The sequence below is a fragment of the Vicia villosa genome, linkage group LG6 (genome assembly GCF_029867415.1).
Source record: "Vicia villosa cultivar HV-30 ecotype Madison, WI linkage group LG6, Vvil1.0, whole genome shotgun sequence".
NCBI classification, from domain to species: domain Eukaryota; kingdom Viridiplantae; phylum Streptophyta; class Magnoliopsida; order Fabales; family Fabaceae; genus Vicia; species Vicia villosa.
The window spans coordinates 127,827,963-127,840,397 of record NC_081185.1 but is presented as its reverse complement, the minus strand read 5'-3'; the positions used below and the strand labels follow the sequence as shown (position 1 = coordinate 127,840,397).

The 12,435-nt window shown below is 33.0% G+C and overlaps 1 long non-coding RNA gene across 1 annotated transcript; it reads right to left on the bottom strand.

The window, feature by feature from the left end:
- Window positions 1–9,837: 9,837 nt before the first annotated feature.
- LOC131612331 (uncharacterized) lies at window positions 9,838–10,422 on the bottom strand. The gene is made up of 3 exons (XR_009287353.1): window positions 10,352–10,422; window positions 10,190–10,256; window positions 9,838–10,105 (listed from the first exon to the last, which is right to left on the bottom strand). It is a non-coding gene; the product is annotated as an uncharacterized LOC131612331 (long non-coding RNA).
- Window positions 10,423–12,435: the final 2,013 nt, after the last annotated feature.

The following is a 12,435-nucleotide window of genomic DNA, read 5'->3' as shown; positions in this document are numbered from 1 at the left end:
AAAAATACAACTCGAATACAATAAAGTCAATAATGAAAAATAAACTAGAACCAGCTACTGGGTATGCCTAACCCTAACTCCCTAAGACCTCCTCTACCTGGTATATGCCGTCGCACCGGCCGCGTCACCGACCATCCTCTCCGCGATGGCAATTGCCTCTAGACCGCCGTGCGTAATGATACCTCGGTCCATTGCGTCCCGCCCATGCATCTCTATCTGCTAGCATATCAGCAGGAGATCAGTGGCATGGTCATCATCGACCTGCTGGTTCTCCAAGATCTTCTCGTGTGCTGGCCTATGAGCTCCGGGTGCGTCGGGTGTCAGCAGAGGATGTGACACCCGATAAAACCATGTCACGTACCCATCCACACAATGCCACTCCTGGGTGGCCTACATACGCTGATACTCTTCAGGGACCAAATGATGCGCCCAATCCTCAAATATAGCAGTGAGCTCCACTCAGATAACTGTGTCGGGTGCAGCCTCAAACGGTGACCTTGATATCAGCTGCACACGTCCAAACTGCCTCATGCACCGCTCAGGCATATACCTCACCATGGTTTTGGCCCCTCATGTCAACCAGCCAGAGTATAACATGATACGGTCGAACGGGACAACAGCACGATAGTCGGTGAACGACGTCCAACGGATGTTATCGTGAGTTGTGTGTAACACCCCTTTTCTAACACCAAATATATCATTCAATCACACAGAGTAATCATGCATAAGGAAAAAGGGAGTCAGATGTTATTTTCAATCATAATGAAAACCTAAAACAAAACATCCAACATTCTTAATATGCAAAGATCATATTTGTAATACAATGTAAATCTCATGCTTTCATACATTATGCATAAACGCTTGCGGAAAACAATTGAATTGCTATTAAAATTTCAATGAATATATCCCATACTATATTCATCTACCAAATTCGAATTAACATTTAAATCCACAATCTTGGCCACATAGCCTCAAACAACATATCCGAGATCTCAACAAAACATAGGAAATAGCAATATCTAAACATAAGCATAAGTCTAAATAAAATCCCCCCAAGTGTTACATGATCAGAGCATATGACTCGCTACCTAATTAGGGGTGGCAAAACGGGCCCGGCCCGCGGGGAAAGCCCGTTTTACCCGCACTTTTTCGCGGGGCGGGGGGAGGTTTTAGGCCCGCTTCCTTTAGTTTGCCCGCCCCGCCCCGTTTTTTTGCGGGCTTGTGCGGGCATGAGCTTTTTCATACAATTTTACTATTTTTAGGCCTAAAAGGTTCAATGCCCGCGGGCTTTCCCCGCCCCGCCCTCACTTTTTTGCGGGGCGGGGAAAAGTTTTAGACCCGCACTCTCTCATATGCCCGCCCCGCCCCGTCCCGTTTTTTCGCGGGCTTTGCGGGGCGGGCCTAAACGGGGTGGGCATGCCCGTTTGCCACCCCTATACCTAATCCAATAACAAACTCAGGAGCTCCTCGGCTAAATCCTCGGACAAGCTACTACTCGTCGGAACCTGCACGTTATCAACGAAGGATAACATTCAAACAGAAGGGTGAGAATTCAAATTCTAAATAGAAAATATAATAATGGTAAATGCAACATAATTAAGCATACATTTCAAGAATTCATCACTCTTCACAAAACATGTATTTATCTCCAATATAAAGTTAACATGTTCCATACCATTAAGCATCGCAACCAAATTCAATATTCTTCAATTTGACTCATGTGACGACTTGATGATTCAATTGTATACCATGAATGTGCATTAGTAAAAGTATCAAGTCATCATCTTTACTTGAATTGAAATTATCGAATCATGGCCATCAATAGTTATTCATCATTTTGATTCTATCTATGTATCATGAATCAATTCAATTTAAATAACTTTAAGGGGTGATTTAATGTGTGTCTTTTATCTCTTTTCATATACACCTTTTTGTCATTATAACTTGTGGCATTAATATTTTTGGTACTAGATACATCATTGTACAAATCTGAAATTAGACCAAATAATTTTCTTTATAATACAACAAAAATAACTAATACATCATTAATTAGACAGAATCTTAAGCATGGCGGAATATGCTTCATCAAGTCCTCAATGCCTAGCCTTCAACTACGCGCCCAATCCAAATACCTATTTACTTGAAATTAATACAACAATGTGAAATAAGATAATAATTTCACTAGGTTTATGATCTAAACTACCAAATATATCACAACCCTTATACTCGGGTCAAGGTATAATTGAATAGTCCATCAAGGTATACCACATCCTAACGCGATTCGACTACCGACAAAATACCTAACGCTAATCTCATTGAAGGTCACCTATTTAGTATTACTTATTTGATTCACTTATTGAAATAACATACCTATTCCAATACGGTTCCCAAACCAACAACATGATAATTATATTGAGTCTTGTAACACTGACACAGGGTCCAACTCCGAGGTCGTGTGACCCATCTAAGATCAGACAAAACTATGCATCGTGCCCATTCATCTTGTACAACGTCTAAACAAGCATCATCAACCATACAACCCCAATGTAACTCACCTGGACCATAATCTCTCGGGGTCCCTCTCATGAACATAACATCTAAATGTAGTCTACCCTACTACCACTCACAAGATTTTAACCAAGTATAAATCCATATATGTAAGTATATTACCATGACTGAAACCATCCCCTATACTCATAAGATGCCATGAGTTATACAAATTAGAACTCATCTATTTCGATTAACGTACAAATCACTGAATGTTCTACTTTTGCATGAGACTTCGATCCTGAGCATGTCCAAGTGTAGTGTCAGAGGTATAGGTTATAATGACTTCGTAAATCATATAGATATGAATTGGCAACCACATAACTCCTATATAATTCACAGGTCATGACCACTTCGGGCTCCTCACAGCCGAGCATAGTATTTTGATCATCAATATCCTACTATCATTCTATGAGACTCTAGTCTGGCTTACTCAGCATACATCCTGAATCATGTGTTGTTGTCCACATATCCTTTATATTTGTACTATTCATAATAGTGTCAAGTATCCAAGATTTTCCAACACTAAATGTAACCAGTCTAGGTTTTCCTAGTGATACTACTAGCATCATGTAACCATAATCCTTTAATTAAGCATCTACTTATGATACAAACCAACTTAGGGTATTCCATTCCATAGGATGCTATCCATAAATAATTAGCCAATGCTAAGCTAGATCCTATATCAATAATTAGGTTCTACTCTCTACATTACCTAGGTAAAATGGTTTGCAATCAATCTAAGTATCATTATGAATTGCATGACATGTTGCTTTTTGTGAAGAAGATATTCATCATTTATCTTAGCTTTGATGAAGACAAAAGCCTATCTTAGAAGAAAGATCAAAGAAGAAAAATTTGAAATCAAATATCAATATTGCATAAACTTTGTAAATCAAAGGATTAAATCATGAAGATTAAGGTACAATGGCAATTCATATGTATATAAGCTTTAGGTGCTAAAAATGTTTTCATCTAAACCATTCTATTTTTCTTAAACATTCATGCACGATTTTCATTCAAAACAAAACTTTTAAAAGGCACAATTTCAATTTTTTTAGGGAGTAAATTAATTTACTTAATAGGTCAATTGATTGATATGCTCTCTATTTGAAAAGCTGATTTTCATAAATTGTGGAGGTTTGAAACCCCTGCAATCTTATTATTTTTTGAAACAGCATAATGGTTCATAAACTGTGGCAGTTTGAAACCGTTGCAAGTTTATTGTTTATTTCAAACAGCACACTGGTTCATAAATTGTGGCATTTTGAAATCACCGCACTTTAATTGTTATTTTAAAACTGTATAATATTTTGAAAAAAAATATGAACCATTGTGATTCCAAATCATTTCCAATGATCATGAAACATTTTCAAAAAACTGCCTTCTTTACCAACATCAAATTTTAGATTTCTTCATCACTAAGTAACAAAGTTAAAATACTAGAAATGAATTACCCATATTATATATATATATATATATATATATATATATATATATATATATATATATATATATATATATATATATATAGAGAGAGAGAGAGAGAGAGAGAGAGAGAGAGAGGGAGAGAGAGAGAGAGAGAGAGAGAGAGAGAGAGAGAGAGAGGAGGGTTATATTTACTCCAGGAGTAAGTTATTATAACTTACTCCAAATCTACACCATTGATTCTTTTCAATCTAGTGGTTAAAAATAATAAGTAATTAAATGTGGAGAGAGAAAACTATTACTTATTATTTTTAACCATTAGATTGAGAAAAATCAATGGTCTAAATTTGGAGTAAGTTATAATAACTTACTCCTGGAGTAAATATAACCCTCCTCATATATATATATATATATATATATATATATATATATATATATATATATATATATATATATATATATATATATATATATATATATATATATATATATATATATATATATATATATATATGCACACGTAATAATTTATATTAAATAATCAACCTTAATATTATTTTTCATATGATTCAAACGAGTTTTTTCATATATATACTAAAAATACATATGTTTTTCAATCATTTTTAGCATGTGTGTGTGTGTGCGCGTGCGTGTGTGATCAAATTGATTATCTTAGAATTTAAGTCAAGTTAAATATTCTATACAAGGTTGCATTGTATATTGACCATTGTTGTTTGGTGTGATCATCACAAGTTGTTCATGATTATTGTAAAAAGTTATTTGATTCAGGGATATTCAAAATCCACCACAGTTTTGGTGTTTGTTGTAAAAGAAAATGGTGTTGCTTTCTTATGTTGGTTTGTGTTAGAAGATTGTAGGAGAGTCTTAGAGTAATGTTTGTACAAAGATCTAATAACTTAGTGAAATCTCTCACAGGGTGTCAGGATATATCCTTGTTTTCTTTACAATTTTGCATTTATATATCAAAAAATTTCTTTATAAGTTCATAGAAATAATTTCGAAAAAATAAGAACATTAGAACCATTAATAAAAAACAACAAAAAATCTTAAAACCTAATTCACACTCCTTCTTACGTTGCACTCTGAACTTACACTTTTCTCTAATGACTAACCAATACTTAGTCTCATTCCTAAACTTACGAACTTACACTTTTCTCTAATGACTAACAAATACTTAGTCTCATTCCTAAGCTTATGGATTGTGCTCGATCACTTGTCAGTTAAACAATTTCTAAGTACGCAGTGGTCACTTGAATCCCACTAATTATCGGTTGAGTCTTACATGTGCTCAAATTATTAATCATCCGCTTTCCAATTATTTGTGACCCTAATTTTTTAAACTACCCAATGTTTCTTCAAGCATCACAACTTATAAATTTTGAATGATCACAATTGGAGGAATGAAGATAAGTGTGAAAAATGGAACTGCAAAGGTTGAGAAGAGAAAGATAATCCTCATTTCATCGTCAGCCTCATTTCTAAAATGCTTTTTTATCCAAATAAATGAAATAGCGGCTTAGCCATATGATTCAACCTTATTTTATTATTTACTTGACTTATATAACATGTGAAATTATTAATAATTGACCAAAAAGCCCATTAGGGACTATTTTACCCTTAGTTCTATATTTTTCCATTAGTAAGCAAATAAACACATTTCTAATTTGTATTTCAGGCCGAGATATTACAATAACGATCATACATAAAATTAACAACAAATTTTACATCAGGCCCCTCCTTTGAACATGGCTAAAAAATTATCTCGCGCAACAAACTTTTAGGCTATGTTTGGGAGTTTGGAGGAGAGAGAAAGGCTTCCGAAAACGAATTTTTAAAAAAATATAAAAAAATATTTGACATTTTTTGAAAAAATAATTTTGTTTAGAATGATAAAAGAGTCGTTATCATTACAAAATTTCTAATTTTTAAAATAGTATAACAATCTAAAAGATATTTGGAAAATTTATGTAAGTCCTCCAAAACTCTTCTTCAATACAATTTTTGGTTTTCCCCATTTTATGGGGTTTTTGGTGTTATGAATAAAATCAAACCCTTCAAAACCCTCGTATCCAAAATCTTTTTATTCTTTTCATCCAATTCTTCCTATTTTTCAAAGCCCTCACATTCCCTCCCCTCCAAACTCCCAAACATAGCCTTAGTAAACTCATCCACTATCATTAAATTTGTAACAATATGTTCAAATATACAAATGACACTTTTGTTTATGTATTTATTATTTTAGAGACAACCACTTCAATTTCACGGGTTTAGCATATTTTAAGTGCCTCTCATTCTTAGACAAGAAGACTTTTGCCTATTATCACACTAAATCCTTGAATTATTTCTTCTGATGATGAAGATGGTGACTTTTCTAATGTTCTTGAATTCATTCCTTCATATTTCAACATATTACTTCATTGAGTTTCTCAATGATCTCCTTCCTGAATTTTTCCTGAAACTCAATAAACACATTTCTATCTTTTGAGTCAAAGAATGATCAAATTGTTGGCCTTAATTCTTGAATCAAACATATATGTTCATTTGGTATTTCATCTTCCTGAATGTATATGCTCATTCTCTCTTGTTCTATCTTAGTAAAATCCTCATGGATCATTTCAAGAGTGTCTCATAATTCTTTGGCCAAAATACAATTGAAAACAAAAAGGCACTCTCTAGTGTTGAGAGCACTCATCATCCAGTACATGGCTTTAAAACCGAGTTCAACTTTTCTTTTAACTTTTTTGGTCCATAAAAAATTATGTTTACTCACTACTTTATTATTGACACAATAAGTAGGAATAAATGTACCATTAATGATAAAATCATTTCAAATTCATTTTCTTTAACAAAAATTGTAATTTTTGTTTTTCATGATTCAAAACTTTCACCATCATATGATGGAGGTGTATTTATGAAAAGACTTTTGTTAAAAATAGATTTGTTTGTAGTCATCATTCTACCTCCTGAGACAATTAGTCGTATAACAGGAGTTAGGCTCTTTCGTTTGTTGGACAAATGACTATGAAAATAAGAGGGGTTGAATTATGTGGGTTTGAAAATGGTGTCCACTTAAAAATTTCTTATTGATAGTTTCCACTTTAGTTGTGAGCTTTTTTACAAATTATGCCTAAGAACCTTATTACAACCAAACGGGGGTTTTACATTGTCTATCCTCTAAATAAAACACGAGACTTTACACCAGACTAATCTCGAAACCAAGCAAGAGCTTTTACATCAGGCTAAGCTTACAAACTAAATGGAGATTTTGACAAAAAATCTCACGAACTAAATGAGGGATTTTACATTAGGCTAAACTCACGAACCAAACAGAGACTTTGACTGACTAATCTCACAAATCAAACAAGAGATTTTACTAGTTTAGCTCACAAACCTAACAACAACTTTTGACGAAAGGTATTACACGGGAGATAAATTTCTCTTGGATAAATTACAACACTGACCCCAATACCAAAACAAACAAAAACCTCACTTGATATTTTTAATTCTCAAAGTACTAAGATAATTTAGTGAACAGGAAAGAAATGAAATTGAGGAGGTAGTAAGTGAAAAATTATGTAGAAATGTGTTTTTTTTGTTTTAAAAGTGAGGAGAAACCCTCTATTTATAGGTGAAAACTCCTGCTCAAAAAGGAAAAGGATTTGTAGGCCTTTAAATGTCATAATTGATTAAGCCATAAGGTTAATCGATTATGAGTTTCGAAATGTGCAAACCCTAATTTCTAAAAAGGAAAACCTGCAATGGCTATCGTCTTAATCGACTAGGGGTGTTCTTAAATGATTAAGAAGTTGTATGTCTTACTCTAATCGATTGTTACTGGCCTTAATTGATTAGGCAGTGTATACAAGCTTCCTAAATGTTTAGAAACAACGTTGATAAATGACACAATCACCTTGATTGTTCCTCTATATGATTTAAGACTTTTTTAGCAAATTTTGAGAAGTTTAAAACACTTTTAGGGGAGTGAATCCATTGCCTTAGAGAATTACACTAATATCTTTGTAATACTCTGATCACTCAGACATAGACCAGACGAGTTTTCACACTTCTTCTCTTTCACAAACTCGAAGTTTCAAGAAGTATTGCTTGATTCATCCGAGATTTAGCATTTACATTGAGACTTAACTTCTTCTAGTTAATGAGGTTTAATAGAGCTTCTTGATAGACACCATCATTATAGATTGTTTGATAGAGATCATCAGAGATCCCATAAATTTTCGTTTGACATTAGGTGTTGTCCTTAAGAGACTATCTTTGACACTTGGAATTCATAAGCAGAATTAACTTAATCACCTTGATCATAACTTCATATGAAGATTTCACATCATAGTGTTGTTATCATCAAAACCATTGAAAACATTTGATTGCTAGTACCTGCAAACAAATTGATTCACACCTATATAACCATTGAAAACAAATAAGAATAAAGCTAGCATGTGCCCCAAGGGCACATGTTAAGAAACCTAAATATAAAAAATTTATATTGGAAAATGTAATAAACACATTAATTATCAACTTTTAATGAAAACAATGCACAATTTCTAAGATTTTTTTTCCATATTTAGCTCTTAACATGTGCCCTTAGAGCACATGATAGCATTACCCAACAAATAAAATTCAAGCAACCATTGCAAGCGTCTGAAAGTTACAATTCGAAGGCATTTTATAAAATTTCTGATGATAGTATCTGGACGACTTCAATAGTGAATAAAAAACTATATTGCTATTCAGTTATAAAAGATACATATGTACACTAGTTATAATTTAGGATGTTTGTGATGATTATGATGTAGAAATAAAGATGAATTATGTTACCAAACGCAATTATTTAATAAAGGAGATATTTTTAGATGAATTATGTTACTAAACGCAATTATTTAATAAAGGAAATATTTTTAAAGGGTTTAAGAAAATATGTTATAAGGTCTTGAGTGAGAGGATTTATGAAATTGTTTGTGCAATAAACATGACTCTCCGAAGAGTAACATCCAGACTTATGTAATTTGTTGTTCGAATGAATCATCAAGACATATAAATTTCTTTTTCAAAAAAGTCATTTCAAAAAACCAATAGTGTTGATTGAATAAGATGCTTCCAAATTGTATTATCCCTACGAAATGAGTTGGATAATTTCATAAATTTATAGGATTTATGTTATAATAATGAACAACCTTCATGGTTCGTTCAATCTCAAATACACAATTCCTTAGAGTTGTTTATAGTCCAATTCGAGATGAAAAAAATCAAATTGTTACTATTATAAAGGTTCAACCACTGGTTTTGAACAGAACAAAAGCTACATTTACAAACATCTAAATGTACTTTTTCTAACCACATTGGTATTATTAAACTAATAACTAGGATCTTCAAAAAATATATCAAAATCTATACCAAATCTAATAATAGAACTACTCTTTTTATAAAAAAGAATAAAAAAAATCAACTAAACTGCGTGCATGGTTTATGAACCAGACCAATTTCAATTCAGTGTACGAACTGTTAGTGTTTGTTCATTTTTTTAGGGATCAGTTCAGCTCAGTCGTATTTTTCAATTTTTTCTTCGTATATAAATATCTTACAACTTTATATCTATATACTATTATAGACAAACTCATCAATTGGTACGAGAGCCTTAAATAAATACATTTTTATAGTTAGTCCCAAAGGTTACCACCAGTAACTGGTGAAACTCCCTTCACAGCTATGTACAAAACAACTGCTTTTAATTACTCATACCAGAAAATCAATGCCCATATGATAAATACAATGAAACTAACAAGAACATTTGAGCTCTTTCTTGAAGAACAAAAAGAGATTGGATTCTCCTTTAAACTTTACATTTAACCAAAATGGTTAGCAGGAGTATAACTCAAAAAGTATTGAAACAAGTCATATCAAAGTGTTCAGCTTGCATCAGTCCCCTACTACCTTAAGCATCATATACCTCCATAATTGGATTCAGTAACTAAAGTAAGCACCATCTGGAAATTCCCAAAGTCCATTCAACCTACTACCAATTAGTCCTACTGAAACTACCATGGACCGGCATCATTTCTTGCCCTCGATTGGAGATTTCGCAGAATCCTTTCATCTGGAAAACCAAATGTTCACACATACATTCCTAAAAACAAGTTATAGAGAAAGTTAAGTAAGAATATCAGGAAAAGATCATTACCCCTGTCGAACACGTCTCCCAGTTTACCAAGTTTACCGAGTGCTTCAAGTATAGCTCTTTCTTGCTCCTGACCAAAGTAACATCCATATAATAAATTTTGTCAGAATTGTGTGTAGACAAATATGTAGGGTAATTCAATGCATTTCAAAAGGGAGAAATTACATGAAGAGCCCGTTTCGCATTCTCAATATCAACTGGACTAGGCTTCTCTCTACCAGAAAGCATCTTTTCAACCTGCCAAATATAAGAAATTAACACAATCGAATGAGAACTAAAGAACACCTGAAATACATTGTTTAATTGACTGCAATAACAAATTTATTATGAAAACAACAATAAAATCATAATGAGTTTATCAAGGAATGCTAGCAACATACTCTTTATTGTGAGATGAAATTCATGTAAATCATGTCAATTAAGAAGTGAGATCCACGTGACTTAGCAGGAGATGTGCATTTAAGCCAATAATAAATAGTGTGACAGAAAATGTACTGTTAGCCTTTCTTCAAATGATTTAGTCCATGAATGAATGCTGATCAATAATTTAGGTTGTGAATGAATACTATTTGATAATTAAAAAGAATCTATGTATGACAACCATTTTATCCCTTACAAGATTTAGATGCTAAAAAAACTAGTCTGTGAAAATTCGGGTCATCTTAACCATCTCTCCTCCACCTTTCAGTGAAAATTAACTAGCATACACATCCAACCAAAAATATATATGAAATCAGAATTTTCTTACATCATGGATAACTCTATCTGTTGCGCGAATCTGGATTAAGATATCTCTGTCGTTTAATGTGAGACACTGGGATGGTTGACAGTACTGCTGCTTAAACTGATAATTTCCTTTCGGCACACTCCCTCTTTCAATAGGTGGCAGCTGAATATCATAATTGAACATTTCCTTGGGTTTCTCAGCATTCCCATAGACCTATTCCACAATCAACAGACTGTCATTATATTTTTGCCGGCAGTGACCCTCATTTAAAATAATGATAAGATATAAAATGAATTAGGCGAGGATGGAGTTTTCAATCTTACAATTGAATTTTCATTTGAGGCAGAAGGACGGGCAGAAGTATTAGCCTTAACATAACCATGAGCATGCGAATGAGATGCCCTTTTCCTTTGCTCCCTGCAACATGAAATGTTAAAAAGGTAGTGAAGTTTATCCATTTTACAATGCCATGTCATAATAATAGCAGCACAAAAACATTTGCAAACACCTTATCCATCTAATTGACTCATCAGAATTTGTTTTAGTCAGAATTTCTCGATGTTCCGAATCAGCAATGTTTAGTTCCTTACGTAGTTCAGTCAAGAGCCCCTCTTTTCCCTGCAGCCATGCATAAAAAGAGAGAGGATTTGCAAGAGAATATTGAATGCGAGAAACTCAACCAAGGAGAATAAATATTTACCCAGGTAAGAAAATCTGATTGAGCAATAAAAGGCTTCAATATTGAACTGTAAGCCTCAATTTCCAGACAGTGAATATGATGCTCCAAGTTTGCTGCATCACTCATTCCACTTGAATCTGCAATCAACGAGCTTAAGAATAAGATCAATAATGACATAGCATGTGGAGAAATCTACAATAATATCATGGCAAAAAGATGCCAGTTCTCATGCATCATATAGATAATAATATTTATATCTCACACCTCAGAAAAAAGATGTGTTCATGTAAACAAATCGGTGTCCGAAACTGACACAGTAATGGATGAAGCTAGCATTAAAAAGAAAAAGACAAAGAAAATGCCGCCGGAGAAGCGAGGAAAGTTTACCGGCAATGTGGTGGTTGGTGGAGGGAGTGAGCGTATAGTCCATGATGAGTAAACCACCCTTTTCTTCACTCTGCTGAAAACGGATAGTGCGAGGCGAATATATACAAATGATAAAATAAAATAAGTATTTTTAAAATTTATATTAAGTAAATATAATATTTTAGTTTTTAAGAATTTATTTTAAAATTCTATAGCATAATTCAATAAAAGGAAAAAAAATCATATAAGTCAAAATAGTAAATCAGTTAATTTATATTCAAATGCCTCAACTAAGTTTGAGGTTATATAATTTAAAATTCTATTCCATAATTCAATAAAAGAAAAAAATTGATAACTTTGTATATTTATATCCAAAGACGTTAATTAAATTTGATGATATATAATATAAAATTCCATGGCACAGTTCAATAAAAAATGGTAAATTCGACGTTAATTTATATCCAAATATACATTTTA